Raw genomic sequence first — 15,225 nt, forward strand, 5'->3', positions numbered from 1 at the left:
AGATGAATAGCAAGTGAATAGATTAAAATGGAAAACAAGCCCGAAGAACCAAGGAAATAAGCCAAGAATCGGCGGTGGAACGCATGCTGGACCGCACCGCCGTATCAAATAGCGGTGGAACGCACCATCATATTGATTATGTCACTTCCGGCATAGGTAGCAGAATAGCCTGGTGGAGTATTCCACCTCGTGCTGAAGCTGCTGCCACTAGTCATGGCCGAGACGATGAAATGCCAGCAACGTCGTCTGCCAAGGCCGATGCCCAATGTCATAGTACAGAGCATGTAAAATCCAAAACACCAAATATCAATAAAAAAAGGACTCAAAAATCTAAAATAAAATCGTCGGAGGAGAAGCGTAAACTTGCCAATATGCCATTTACCACACGGAGTGGCAAGGAACGGCTGAGGCCCTGGCCTATGTTCATGGCTAGTGGTTCAGCTTCACATGAGGATGGAAGCACTCAGCCTCTCGCTAGAAAAATGAAAAGACTTAAGCTGGCAAAAGCACAGCAAAGAACTGTGCGTTCTTCGAAATCACAAATCCACAAGGAGAGTACAATTGTGTCGGTTGCGATGCCTGACCTTCCCAACACTGGACGTGAAGAGCATGCGCCTTCCACCATTTGCACGCCCCCTGCAAGTGCTGGAAGGAGCACCCGCAGTCCAGTTCCTGATAGTCAGATTGAAGATGTCAGTGTTGAAGTACACCAGGATGAGGAGGATATGGGTGTTGCTGGCGCTGGGGAGGAAATTGACCAGGAGGATTCTGATGGTGAGGTGGTTTGTTTAAGTCAGGCACCCGGGGAGACACCTGTTGTCCGTGGGAGGAATATGGCCATTGACATGCCTGGTGAAAATACCAAAAAAATCAGCTCTTCGGTGTGGAAGTATTTCAACAGAAATGAGGACAACATTTGTCAAGCCGTGTGTTGCCTTTGTCAAGCTGTAATAAGTAGGGGTAAGGACGTTAACCACCTCGGAACATCCTCCCTTATACGTCACCTGCAGCGCATTCATCATAAGTCAGTGACAAGTTCAAAAACTTTGGGCGACAGCGGAAGCAGTCCACTGACCAGTAAATCCCTTCCTCTTGTAACCAAGCTCACGCAAACCACCCCACCAACTCCCTCAGTGTCAATTTCCTCCTTCCCCAGGAATGCCAATAGTCCTGCAGGCCATGTCACTGGCAATTCTGACGAGTCCTCTCCTGCCTGAGATTCCTCTGATGCATCCTTGCGTGTAACGCCTACTGCTGCTGGCGCTGCTGTTGTTGCTGCTGGGAGTCGATGGTCATCCCAGAGGGGAAGTCGTAAGACGACTTTTACTACTTCCACCAAGCAATTGACTGTCCAACAGTCCTTTGCGAGGAAGATGAAATATCACAGCAGTCATCCTGCTGCAAAGCGGATAACTGAGGCCTTGGCATCCTGGGCGGTGAGAAACGTGGTTCCGGTATCCATCATTACTGCAGAGCCAACTATAGACTTGATTGAGGTACTGTGTCCCCGGTACCAAATACCATCTAGGTTCCATTTCTCTAGGCAGGTGATACCGAAAATGTACACAGACCTCAGAAAAAGACTCACCAGTGTCCTAAAAAATGCAGTTGTACCCAATGTCCACTTAACCACGGACATGTGGACAAGTGGAGCAGGGCAGACTCAGGACTATATGACTGTGACAGCCCACTGGGTAGATGTATTGACTCCCGCCGCAAGAACAGCAGCGGCGGCACCAATAGCAGCATCTCGCAAACGCCAACTCTTTCCTAGGCAGGCTACGCTTTGTATCACCGCTTTCCAGAATACGCACACAGCTAAAAACCTCTTACGGCAACTGAGGAAGATCATCGCAGAATGGCTTACCCCAATTGGACTCTCCTGTGGATTTGTGGCATCGGACAACGCCAGCAATATTGTGTGTGCATTAAATATGGGCAAATTCCAGCACGCCCCATGTTTTGCACATACCTTGAATTTGGTGGTGCAGAATTATTTAAAAAACGAGAGGGGCGTTCAAGAGATGCTGTCGGTGGCCAGAAGAATTGCGGGACACTTTCGGCGTACAGGCACCACGTACAGAAGACTGGAGCAACACCAAAAACGCCTGAACCTGCCCTGCCATCATCTGAAGCAAGAAGTGGTAACGAGGTGGAATTCAACCCTCTATATGCTTCAGAGGTTGGAGGAGCAGCAAAAGGCCATTCAAGCCTATACAACTGACCACGATATAGGAGGTGGAATGCACCTGTCTCAAGCGCAGTGGAGAATGATTTCAACGTTGTGCAAGGTTCTGCAACCTTTTGAACTTGCTACACGTGAAGTCAGTTCAGACACTGCCAGCCTGAGTCAGGTCATTCCCCGCATCAGACTTTTGCAGAAGAAGCTGGAGACATTGAAGGAGGAGCTAACACTGAGCGATTCCGCTAGGCATGTGGGACTTGTGGATGGAGCCCTTAATTCGCTTAACAAGGATTCACGGGTGGTCAATCTGTTGAAATCAGAGCACTACATTTTGGCCACCGTGCTCGATCCTAGATTTAAAACCTACGTTGTATCTCTCTTTCCGGCAGACACAAGTCTGCAGGGGTTCAAAGAACTGCTGGTGAGAAAATTGTCAAGTCAAGCGGATCGCGACCTGTCAACATCTCCTCCTTCACATTCTCCCGCAACTGGGGGTGCGAGGAAAAGGCTCAGAATTCCGAGCCCACCCGCTGGCGGTGATGCAGGGCAGTCTGGAGCGACTGCTGATGCTGACATCTGGTCCGGACTGAAGGACCTGACAATGATTACGGACATGTCGTCTACTGTCACTGCATATGATTCTCTCACCATTGAAAGAATGGTGGAGGATTATATGAGTGACCGCATCCAAGTAGGCACGTCAGACAGTCCGTACGTATACTGGCAGGAAAAAGAGGCAATTTGGAGGCCCTTGCACAAACTGGCTTTATTCTACCTAAGTTGCCCTCCCACAAGTGTGTACTCCGAAAGAGTGTTTAGTGCCGCCGCTCACCTTGTCAGCAATCGGCGTACGAGGTTACTTCCAGAAAATGTGGAGAAGATGATGTTCATTAAAATGAATTATAATCAATTCCTCCATGGAGACATTCACCAGCAGCAATTGCCTCCACAAAGTACACAGGGAGCTGTGATGGTGGATTCCAGTGGGGACGAATTGATAATCTGTGAGGAGGGGGATGTACACGGTGATGAATCGGAGGATGATGATGAGGTGGACATCTTGCCTCTGTAGAGCCAGTTTGTGCAAGGAGAGATTAATTGCTTCTTTTTTGGTGGGGGTCCAAACCAACCCGTCATTTCAGTCACAGTCGTGTGGCAGACCCTGTCACTTAAATGATGGGTTGGTTAAAGTGTGCATGTCCTGTTTATACAACATAAGGGTGGGTGGGAGGGCCCAAGGACAATTCCATCTTGCACCTCTTTTTTCTTTCATTTTTCTTTGCGTCATGTGCTGTTTGGGGAGTGTTTTTTGGAAGGGCCATCCTGCGTGACACTGCAGTGCCACTCCTAGATGGGCCAGGTGTTTGTGTCGGCCACTAGGGTCGCTTAGCTTACTCACACAGCTACCTCATTGCGCCTCTTTTTTTTCTTCTTTGCGTCATGTGCTGTTTGGGGAGTGTTTTTTGGAAGGGCCATCCTGCGTGACACTGCAGTGCCACTCCTAGATGGGCCAGGTGTTTGTGTCGGCCACTTTGGTTGCTGAGCTTAGTCATCCAGCGACCTCGGTGCAAATTTTAGGACTAAAAATAATATTGTGAGGTGTTCAGAATAGACTGAAAATGAGTGGAAATTATGGTTATTGAGGTTAATAATACTTTGGGATCAAAATGACCCCCAAATTCTATGATTTAAGCTGTTTTTTAGTGTTTTTTGAAAAAAACACCCGAATCCAAAACACACCCGAATCCGACAAAAAAAATTCGGTGAGGTTTTGCCAAAACGCTTTCGAACCCAAAACACGGCCGCGGAACCGAACCCAAAACCAAAACACAAAACCCGAAAAATTTCCGGTGCACATCTCTACCTACCAACATCTCCTTTATGGACAGATAAGCCTCATATTTTTTAATCTTGTACGTGTGTTATCTAGCCATTATTATGTCATTATGTTTATTAAATTTATGTATTTTTTATATTTACACTTCTGAGGCTATTAATTGATTTTAATTGGGAATAAGCTTGTTCCCTAATGATGCCTGTTGAAATTAGGCAGTGGCATATTATGATATCCTGAATGGTACACACTATGTTTGCTGTTTTTCTTTAATTTACATGTATTAAGCTTCAAATGATGGCTGTCTGAGCAAAGCTTCCATATACCAGATAAGTGATAAGAGCCAATTTTTATTATCCCTCTTTTAAGCTTTTCCCCCATTTTTAATCGTACTCACCACACTCTTGGGCGCTTGTATTCACTATTTCTTGCATCTTACTATAGGTGTATACCAAACACATGTTTACATATTATAAGATGCCACTCATATAATACATGAGAAGTGTTCTAATTGTTATAGGGGCTGATATATCTAATATTGTATAAATATCACAAACTGTACCGAAGCGCCGTAGTCTCTATTTCTATATCTTGTTTCTTTGGTTCTTGTCTGCTGGCAGCTGGTACTAGTGCTCTTGCTGATAATGTTTAAAAATAGAGGTCATGAAAAAAGAAATGACATTTGCCATCAAATATTTAATGAAGGTACTGCAAATGCAAATACTTCTAATGAAAACGGTGTGGACTCCCTTTTATGGGAAGCAGAAAGATTACTCACCAGAGAAATCAAAGCATGGTGGGAGATAAAAGGTCTAGATCAATATATAGCTGTAAATAGAATCCCTAGAGGTCTAAGATTTTTTAAAAGACCTACATTTGGATTAGAGAATCTAGTATTTATTTCAAACTGGGATGAGATTCTCCATAACTGTTCAATCAATTTAATAAAACTCATCATCATGGAAAAAGAGAAAATCCTTGTGAAGATTGAAGAATACCTCAAAGTTAAAGAACAACAATTGGTTATACATAAAGAGGAATTCAAAGCAAATGACTTAACACTAACAAAGAATCTTGAACATATCGAGGAAGATGTCATTAAAGGTAAACAAAATACATTTTTCAGAGAAAAACAAGATTATCTTCATAACAAAATCCAAAACTTGAGTAGATTTCAAGATAAAAGGTACCAACCCATTCCTGTATATCAGGACCCAAGAGCAAAAAAATGGAAAATGACACCATATAAAAACAAGAACTTTTGTAACAACCAGAATCGACAACAAGGACAACAGGAAAGAGAAAGAACTAACCCTACAATTTCAAAATTTGTGACCACAAAACAACAGATTTTCAGCTCTCCAAAGACTGGATTCAAACAGTGACTCTGATTTTTTTTATCCTTGAACCCAATAACAGAAAACTAATTCTCCACAAGGAAAACCTTCATCAGGGAAAGACTAAAAGGGAATTCCCTTATGAAAAGAGGCCTCCCAGAAGAATAGGCATCCGAGGCAGGCATAGGAAGAACAAAAGACAGTATCTCCAATAAAGGACCCTGTTGAACATGGTATATTTAATTTATCCAGTCATGCTCTAAACAAAGCAGAAGTATCCCTTTTAAGCAAGGGCTTAAAATTTGCTCCGAATAAACAGATGAACAAATTTGACACCTTTATAGATCTCAACAAGTTCTCAAGATCCCTCACCTTAAAGTGACATTTCGCCAAAAAAAAGAACCATCTGACAGAATCTTCTAAATCAGGTCTCAAATGAAAATCCAAATATTACCCTCTTGAATCAATAGGTAACCACATAAATGTATTCCAGAAACTAGTAAAAAAAGATTTATGTGATATCGAACTTAAAACACCATCCTATTCCAATTTGAAGAACAAAGAAAAAGAAGCCTTGAAAAATCTCCAAGAAAACCACGACATCGTCATTAAGCAGGCGGACAAGGGAGGAGGTATTGTCTTTTTGGATAGAGAAGCATATGAACTTGAAGCGCTCCGCCTTCTACATGATGAATCTTCATATAAACAACTCACAAGACCCCACAAATTCTTTTGTAGAAGAACTTAGAACTATACTTGTACATTATTTTCACAACAATATCCTCGATTAAAATGAATTTAAGTACCTCATGATGACGACACCGGTGATTCCAACATTTTACTATCTCCCAAAGATACACAAGAACCTCACCAGACCACCAGGGAGACCAATCATCGTAGGGATTGATTCCTTTACAAGCCATTTATCAGAATATGTTGATATTTTCCTGTGCCAGTACGTAACTACCTTGCCATCATTTCTGAAGGATACCAGTAGTGTAATTAATATTCTGTCTGAGGTGGAATGGAAGGACTCCTAGCTATGGATTACTATAGATGTACAAAGTTTGTATACTTGCATCATCCATGAGAAGGGAATAGAAGCATGTAGAAGATTTCTCGACAGGGACCCCGAAATTTCAACAATTCACAAGAATGCAATTTGTGACTTTATGAAATTCATCTCGAGTCATAATTACTTCATATTCCAGCGGATTTTCTTCTTGCAAATTTGCGGGACAGCAATGGGCACGTCTTTCGCACCCAATTTTGCTAATTTACTAATGGGTTCTTGGGAAGAAGATTGTATCTATAACAACCCATATCTGAAACACCTGATTGTCTATAAATGATATATAGATGACATTCTGATCATCTGGGAAGGAGATGAAGAGTTGTTTAGAGAATTTTTCCATTTACTTACTATAAATCAATGTAATTTGAAATTCACATACGAGATGAACAAAGAAAGTATACATTATTTAGACCTAACTCTTTCAAGTACTGAATCCAGGATCACAACCAGCAAGCATATAAAGGAGGTAGATACCAACAGCTACCTTCATTGCAAAAGCTGCCATGCTAGAAACTGGAAAACTAACATTCCATATTCCCAGCTCTATCGCATCAAACGTAACTGCAGTAATGAACAAGATTGTGAAAATCAACTAACAACATATGCCACCAGATTCAAAGATAGAAAATATCCAGAACAAGTCATCAACAAAGCATTAGAAAAAAACAGCTAAAATACAAAGAACAGAATTATTCAACAAAAAAGTACAGAAGAAATCGGAAAACTTTATCCCATTCATTACCACGTTCAGCAATCAAGAATCCATCATTAGACAATCCCTCAACAAACATTGGAGCATCCTGCTTATGGACCCAATACTAAAAGAAATTCTCCCATCTAAATCTGACATTGTGTTCTGGAAAACCAGTAATTTAAAGGACATTCTGGCACCAAGTCACCTACCCAGCAAAAGTAAATCAGGAAACAACACCATTATAAGCTGCAAAGGGTGCTTTAAATGTGGAAATTGCAACATCTGTAAATATGTCCATCCAAATAGAAAGACATTCTCTAATCATGACAACACCAAGGAATATAGTATCAAAGACTACTTGAATTGTAATTCAACAATGGTAACATATCTACTGGAATGCACATGCGGGTACAAATATGTGGGCAAGACAAAAAGAGTTCTTAAATTGCGCATACAAGAACATATTAGAAACAATAAAAACAAGGTAGAGAACCATACAGTCTCTAAACACTTCATGGAAAAACACAAATCCAACCCTGAAGAAATTTCCTTTAAAGCAATTGAATTGGTGAAATCGGAGAAAGAGGGGGAGATATCCTAAACAAGTTTTCTAAATGAGAAATGTTTTGGATTCATGAACTTAAAACTTTATCACCATTGGGACTAAATGAAGCCTTTGAAATTGCTCCATTCCTTTAATCTAACACATACTTACCTTAACTATACACTATAAATTTTCTTACTTTCCTTTCTCTTGCACTATAGTAGTGTTAAATTTCACGTAGAAAATTGGGTAATTTTAGCTATCTGCTGATAGTTTTCATTTAGCCAAAATTGGATGACATAAGCTATCTTCTGAATTTTTTTGCAGTAAGCAATTACAACCCCCCCGTCAGATGTTAACATCAAGCAAGACGACGCTACTGGAAAAAAGGACAATATGGCTTCGGTGACATGTAGCGACATTCTTTTAAATCATCATGAATTTTCAACAATGGATATCCCTGTTCGGACAAATACCCTGGAAGGGGGCCATCATGAATGGACATGTGGGCAACTATAACTACTCGTTGGCTAGAACAACTAGTCAGTTATCTACACCAACTGATGCAATTCTGAAGAAATTACACCATTACAATACCTTGGATGATTAAAGAAAGCATCTCATCAAAGTACCATGGACCTTTACTACTGAATCCCTCATTTTGGACAATTGCCCTGAATTGGGGTTATCCTAAATGAACAATGTTTACAGTCCCTTCAAATGTTTTAACAATATTTTATATTACTATTATTTTTATATTTTAGATGGGGTCTTATTGCACTGTCATTTTTATAGGTTTTAAAACATCACTATTCTATAAGCTTTAATTACTATTTGCGTTCCAACGCCGATATCCAAAATGGCGGTGTGTTCCATTCACTTCCACCGCTCTAACTATTCTCTACCAACTTGTTTATATTACACCTTATATATAATTGAACACTCTATTGGTACTGTTAGAATCTTATTTTGGGTTCACAGAAAGGTTTTAATCACAATAAACATCCTCGCCGGTCATTTCCGGATCTACGGCGGAAGTGACATTTCAATTTTTCTTATGTCACGTATAATCACCCATCCCCGATTCACTCTAACTTAAAGTGGTTATCCTATGTCTCTATTCTAACAACACTATACTCCGCCAGGCTATTCCGCTACCTATTCCGGAAGTGACGTAATCAATATGACGGTGCGTTCCACCACTATTTCAGATGGCGGTGCGGTCCAGCATGCATTCCACCGCCGATTCTTGGCTTATTTCCTTGGTTCTTCGGGCTCATTTTCCATTTTAGTCTATTCACTTGCTATTCATCTTAACCACCTTTGGGTGCTATATATAATAGCATGACCCTTTTATTTTATTTTTAAAATATCATTATGATTACAGGAAGTGATGTCATTACTACTGGCCATAGACAATCACTACCTCTTGGTATAAATAGAGCATGTTTGCTCACTGTGTCCATCCCTTTGATGAAGTCCTGACACTGACGGGTGAAACGCGCTGAGACTACCTACCGACATCTCATTTATGGACAGATAAGCCTCATATATTTTTTAATCTTGTACGTGTGTTATCTAGCCATTCTTAGGTCATTAGGTTTATTAAATTTATGATTTTTTAATATTTACACTGCTGAGGCTATTAATTGATTTTAATTGGGAATAAGTTTGTTCCCTAATGATGCTTGTTGAAATTAGGCAGTGACATATTATGATATCCTGAATGGTACACACTATGTTTGCTGTTTTTCTTTAATTTACATGTATTAAGATTTAAAATGATGGCTGTCTGAGCAAACCTTCCATATACCAGATAAGTGATCAGAGCCAATTTTTATTATCCCTCTTTTATGCTTTTCACCCATTTTTAATCGTACTCACCACACTCTTGAGCGCTTGTATTCACTATGTCTCACATCTAACTATATGTGTATACCAAACACATGTTTACGTATTATAAGCTACCACTCATATAATACATGAGAAGTGTTCTAATTCCTATAGGGGCTGATATATCTAATATTGTATAAATATCACAAACTGCACTGAAGCGCCGTAGTCTCTCTCTCTCTCATATATATATATATATATATATATATATATATATCATGCAGTATCTCCACTATGTGGAAAAGACAGCACTCTCCAGATTAAATTTTCAACAATCAAAAAAGTGAATATTTATTATAAAGTCTATCTCACAGTTTTCCAGGAAATGTCCAACGTTTCGGTCCACACCGGGACCTTTTTCAAGGTATACAGCAACAAAACATCCAATACAGCAGTGTAGCATAAGTCAAATCACGTAGGGAAACTGGAGCACTGAATGAGCCTCACAGGCCCCTATTATATACCCTGGAATTGGCGCCATTCCCACCTCCAAAGTGACTGAGGGCGTGGTGGAATGCATGGTGGAACGCAAAACATCACGACCGGTAACACCGGAAGTGAGTCGCGCTATACTAATCAAATATACAGACTCTTTAAAAGTCCGGATTTCAAGGGGGAGCTACTCTCGGTAGCACACTCGCGCCGGGGCCGGGAGATGCGCCCGGCGGAACGCATGCTGGAACGCAGGCGTCACTTCCGGTATTGACCGGAAGTGAGCCGCGCCAGCAGCCGGACATCGGAGTGTAACTTATCTGAATAGGGCATCAAGGCAGACCTGTAATAGGGTACACAACAAAGGATGATATATAATATTATAAATATTAAAGTGACGCCATTTACATTGAGCTAAAAAGGGTCCATAGTGGACCGCAGACATTATTTCCGGCGATACCGGAAACAGGCTGTATCATACCGTGTAAAGCATGAGTAAATGTCCAGATTGCATTTACTACTATATAGACAGTGAGCTAAGGGTCCATATGAGTTTACCCATTGATAATGGGTCTCTCAATAGGGTCAATATGGATAGGGTATATATAGAGACCTGTGGGATCACTTCAGGTTAAAACTTGCGTGCATAATGCGATAGCAGAGAAGTGCACATATTACAACAGTGATGTTGAACTAATCAAACTAAACATACTGATAACAAAATGTGTGTTCACAAGGGTACATTGAATAGGGTATTGATTAACATAAAGGTTCAAGGTTATTTCAAAAAAATTGACAACGGATTATTTTTATTCATGCCCCTAGGGGCAATAGTGTCCAATCTGTAGATCCATGAACTTTCTCTCTTCTTGAGCAGCAGGGTACGGTCTCCCCCTTCGAGGTGGTGGGGGTATCCAGTCTATAAGCTTCGATCTGAGGTCCGATACCTGGTGTCGTGATTAGTGATGAGCGGATTCGGTTTTACTCGGTTTTACTCGGTTTTACTCGGTTCTCAAAACGGCATCTTATTGGCTCACGGATGTCACGTGTTTTGGATAGCCAATAAGATGCCGTTTTGAGAACCGAGTAAAACCGAGTAAAACCGAACCTCGCTCATCACTAGTCGTGATGTCATAAAATGCCGGGCTACTGGCAATGTCGCTGTGCCAGTTGTGATTGCTTGGTGGATGGAGGTTCTGTGGTTGGCCATCCTATCTCTGAATCGCCTGGAGGTCATCCCAACATAGTAGAGTCCACACGGGCAGGTTAGGCTATAGATGAGGTGGTCCATCAAACAGTGTAGTCTGTATTTAATCGTTATTGGTCATCCAGAATGGGGATACGGAAAAGATGACCCTGTGAGCATACCTCTGCAGGTGGTGCAGCCTGTACATTTGAAGTAACCTGGGCGTTGTTCATGAAGCCATGTATGTGTCGTGGAGGGACTGTGTTCAATCAAGGGTCTCATCAGTAGCTGTTTCAGGTTTGATGCTCTACGATAGGCCATCATCGGGGGAGTACTTTTTTTCAGTTTAAGGTGGTCATCTGTTTTGAGGATCGGCCAATGTCTACGGATGGACCTGGCGATCTTGTTTGATTGATTACTGTATGTGGTAGTAAATACCATCCGCTTTGCAGTTGCTGTGCCCTGTGTGTTGGTAGTCGGCTCGGCAAACTTCTTCCTGGCTTTTAACAGGCACCCGGATACTATTTCCTTCTTGTAGCCTCGTTGTATAAATCGCGTAGTCATCTCGGATAGCTGTCTCTCCATGGTGTCCTTTTCTGAATTGTTCCGCATCACCCTGAGGAATTGCGAAAATGGGAGATTGTTTTTTTAAGGCTGGTGGATGTTGGCTACTAGAAAGTAGCAGAGTATTTCTGTCTGTGGGTTTTCTATATAGACTAGTGATAATACGGCCCTCAGCCAAGGTGACAGATATGTCCAAAAAATTGATGCTATGTGGGTCACTCTGACAGGTGAATTTAACCGGGCTATCAAGACCATTCAAGGAGCTCACCATCTGGTTAAATGTGTCTTTGCTACCTTTCCATATTAATTTTTTTTTATCTATGAAACGTTTATAAAATAATATCTCAGTCCCATAGTTGGACAGGATGTGTGATTGCTCATATTCAGTCATGAAAATGTTCGCATAAGCCGGTGCCAGATTGGATCCCATGGTGGTCCCCTCACGTTGTAGATAGTATTTTTCTCGATACAAGAAATGATTCTGTTTGAGGACTAGACTAGCTAGGTCCAAGAGAAATCCCACTGGTGGTCCGGTGGGAGGTTTACGTAGTAGTGCTCTTTCCAGTGCTTGGAGGCCTTGATCGTGAGGGATGATGGTGTATAAAGAACACACATCCATTGTCGCCATTAGAATATTATCCAAATCTGGAGGTAGATTGGATAATTTCTGCAGAAAATCCGAGGTGTCACGCACATAGCTACTACTGAGTTGTACTATGGGTTGTAAGAAAGTGTCTAGATACATGGCCAATGGTTGTAAAAGCGAGTTTCTGGCTGAGATGATTGGTTTGCCTGGTGGGTGTAGCAGGGTTTTGTGGATCTTGGGAATGGTGTAGATGATAGGGCACACTGGAAAGTCAACAGTCAAGAATTCGTATGTGTGTTTGTCGATATGTGATGATTGGAACCCTAGGTGTAGTAAGTCATCCACCTTGGTTTTTATGTTAGGAATGGGGTTGCCCTGGAGGCAGGTGTAGGTCACTTCATCGGACAACTGTCTCACTATTTCTGAGTTGTAATCACCCCAATCTTGCACCACCACCGCACCACCCTTGTCGGCTGGTCTAATTACAATGCTAGTATCTTTCTTTAATGCAGTAAGGGCCTTACGCTCTGCGATAGAAAGGTTGTCAAAGCGTCTTTTAGTAGTGGGTGTAAGTGCTTCATGTTCAACAAGTCGGGTAAAGGTCTTGATGCTAGGGTTAGAGGAGGTCGGATCGAATGTGGATGGCCTATGGAGGTGTGCGCCATCTCTCTCCAGATCTGTAGGAAAAAATTCCCGTAATCTGAGCTTGCGGCCAAACTTGTATATATTGACTGTGGTATCAAACTGACTGCAAGGAGTCATGGGGACAAACGACAAACCTCTGGAGAGGAGTTTTAGTGTGGCCTCATCTAGGGACTTACTGGATAAATTGAAAACTAGTTCTGGTTCTTGTCTCTGCATTTTCGCCAAATGTCTCCCCTTCCTTGGATGCGGCCTCCATGGTTTGCGGCTGGTGGACGGCTGGTAGTGGTCGTGCGATCTAAAAAAGCTCATTGGGGTGGGCGGCTATCTGAGGATTCTGTCTCTGAAGCTGATGCAGAAGAAGCTGTTTCATAAGAGTTAGGCTGTCTGCGCCCCGGTCTGCGTGTTCTATAAGGTCTTTGAGGTCTAGTGGATCTAGAGTCACCGTATGATTTTGGTAATCAGAGGTAACAGTGGAGAGTTTACTGCGTTTGAAAGCAGTAATCTCTTTTTTATAGGTATCTATCTGGGTCTGTAATTTGTCAATCAGGTTATTGGTCCTGTCGTTCCTAATGGTGGCCAAATGTGTGTCGTTTTAATCTGAACCTTAACTTTCTTCAACTCGGTACCGACCGAGTTGATCTGAACCTTAACTTTCTTCTGAACCTTAACTTTCTTCAACTCGGTACCGACCTCCTCTATAACCAATAGCATCAAGTCTAGAGAGCACTTATTCAGAACACCACACCAACGACTGCAGAAAGTGGGGTTGTTTCTACATATTGTCGGTATGTTGTTGACCCTAAAGCCAATCAGTGCTGGGCCTGGTCAGTACACGACAGGGAGACCTCGTGGAATACCAGGTACGATAAGTAAGAATATCCATACAGACAGGTCCTCTACAGTTGCATTATTCCACTGGCATGGCACAGGGCCAAGTGGGTTTTCTTGATGACAATCTACTCGCACAGGCTGAACATGGTGTGATTTCCCTCACGGACGATGATGCAGAAAAAGTGTTATTTGACCAACTAGACTTTGACACACTCCCGGCTGAGACTCCGACTGATTTATACCATCAACTGCTCAGACTTAGGAGAAGGGAAATAGACCTTACCCTGCACGGACAGTTCCTGTCCGAATATCACAGGAAGAAACAGATACCCAGGGGCTTTAGGGTCAACAACATACCGACAATAGGTAGCAACAACCCCACTTTCTGCAGTTGTTGGTGTGGTGTTCTGAATAAGTGCTCTCTAGACTTGATGCTATTGGTTATAGAGGAGGTCGGTACCGAGTTGAAGAAAGTTAAGGTTCAGATTAATACCTTTAACGACACACATTTGGCCACCATTAGGAACGACAGGACCAATAACCTGATTGACAAATTACAGACCCAGATAGATACCTATAAAAAAGAGATTACTGCTTTCAAACGCAGTAAACTCTCCACTGTTACCTCTGATTACCAAAATCATACGGTGTACAGGTGGCTGATTGGCGACTCTAGATCCACTAAACCTCAAAGACCTTATAGAACACGCAGACCGGGGCGCAGACAGCCTAACTCTTATGAAACAGCTTCTTCTGCATCAGCCTCAGAGACAGAATCCTCAGATAGCCGCCCACCCCAATGAGCTTTTTTAGATCGCACGACCACTACCAGCTGTCCACCAGCCGCAAACCACGGAGGCCGCATCCAAGGAAGGGGAGACATTTGGCGAAAATGCAGAGACAAGAACCAGAACTAGTTTTCAATTTATCCAGTAAGTCCCTAGATGAGGCCACACTAAAACTCCTCTCCAGAGGTCTGTCGTTTGTCCCCACAACTCCTTGCAGTCAGTTTGATACCACAGTCGATATATACAAGTTTGGCCGCAAGCTCAGACTACGGGAATTTTTTCCTATAGATCTGGAGAGAGATGGCGCACACCTCCATAGGCCATCCACATTCGATCCGACCTCCTCTAACCCTAGCATCAAGACCTTAACCCGACTTGTTTAACATGAAGCACTTACACCCACTACTAAAAGACGCTTTGACAACCTTTCTATCGCAGAGCGTAAGGCCCTTACTGCATTAAAGAAAGATACTAGCATTGTAATTAGACCAGCCGACAAGGGTGGTGCGGTGGTGGTGCAAGATTGGGGTGATTACAACTCAGAAATAGTGAGACAGTTGTCCGATGAAGTGACCTACACCTGCCTCCAGGGCAACCCCATTCCTAACATAAAAACCAAGGTGGATGACTT

Source organism: Pseudophryne corroboree, chromosome 9, assembly GCF_028390025.1.
Source record: "Pseudophryne corroboree isolate aPseCor3 chromosome 9, aPseCor3.hap2, whole genome shotgun sequence".
NCBI classification, from domain to species: Eukaryota; Metazoa; Chordata; class Amphibia; order Anura; family Myobatrachidae; genus Pseudophryne; species Pseudophryne corroboree.